This window comes from Myotis brandtii, unplaced genomic scaffold, assembly GCF_000412655.1.
Source record: "Myotis brandtii unplaced genomic scaffold, ASM41265v1 scaffold305, whole genome shotgun sequence".
Taxonomy (NCBI): domain Eukaryota; kingdom Metazoa; phylum Chordata; class Mammalia; order Chiroptera; family Vespertilionidae; genus Myotis; species Myotis brandtii.
In genome coordinates this window covers 4,840,972-4,842,363 of record NW_005361652.1, presented here as the reverse complement: position 1 = coordinate 4,842,363, position 1,392 = coordinate 4,840,972, and positions in this window count along the sequence as shown.

The following is a 1,392-nucleotide window of genomic DNA, read 5'->3' as shown; positions in this document are numbered from 1 at the left end:
CCTAACAGGAAACTGAGAAGTGGCAGATAGAACCAAAGAATGGGATCTTAAACCAGCCTCCATGGGGCATTAAAACTCAGCTGAAACAAACAATACTTCACTTTTTTATTTTCTTTTTTTAACCTTGTATTTACAATTTTTTTCTTTATTTTATTATTTTTATAGCATTTTTTCTTCATTCAATTTGTATTTTCATGGTTATTTTTTAAATTTTTTTTTTCTTCTTATCCACTCATTCTCTTCCTACCTCTTCTATACTGAACCATGGTCCTTCCCCTATTCATTAAATTCTTTAACATTACTTTCTGTATATAAGCTCTGCCTCTCCAGATTCTGCCCATCCCCCCCCCTATTTTTGTGTGTTTGTTATTTGCATTTTTTCATTTATCATTTTTTGTGGTGTTTTCTCCACGTGTATTTTTTCTTCTTTCTTCTTCTTTTTCTTTTCTCTCTTACCTTTTTTTTTCTTTTCTCAATTCATTTTTGCTCTCTTTTCAATATCCTAATTCTCTTTTCTCTGGTTGTCACTTCTTCTGGGGTTATCGGTGTCATGAGTACATTCGTGTTTTTTTCCCTTTGTGTCATGTCTTCTCAAGTTGTATTTTGTGCTGTTCAGTCAATGTGGTAGTGAGATAGCCACATAAGCAGACACCCTGAGAGGAGACTCCATCCAGGAATGAGACAATAACACTCAAGGCCCAACTAAACAAATAAATCCCACATTTCACACGTAGGGGGTATCCCCAGAATACCCAGCCCAAAAGACTGGAGAGATTGCACCACTGGGTTCCACAAAACATCTATCCTAATAAAAGGGTAATATGCTAACTAGACTGGACATCTTCTGGACATCTTCCGGATATCTTTCCAGACAAAGCCATGGTTGCAGGGGCTTAGGCAGAGGCAGTTAGAGGCAATCAGGCTGGCAGAAGAGAGCAGTTAGAGGGTGATGAGGCAGCAGAGAAGGGCAGTTAGGGGCAATCAGGCTGGCAGGGAAGGGCAGTTAGGGGCAATCAGGTCAGCAGGGGAGGGCAGTTAGGGGTGATCAGAGCAGCAGGGGAACAGTTAGGGCAGTGATGGCGAACCTATGACACATGTGTCAGAGGTGACACGCAAACTCATTTTTTTGGTTGATTTTTCTTTGTTAAATGGCATTTAAATCTACACTAATAAAAGAGAAACATGGTAATTAGCGTACGACCACTACCCTTCCCATTGGCTAATCAGCATATCCTTATGCAAATTAACTGTCAGCCAAGATGGCGGCCGGCAGCCAGGCAGCTGGAAGCGAACATGAGGCTCACTTGCTCCAGTGACTGCATACTCCAACGTTCCCCGCCTGACTTGCCGGCCTCTGAGTTGCAACTCTAAGCAACTATGTACTATGTTGCA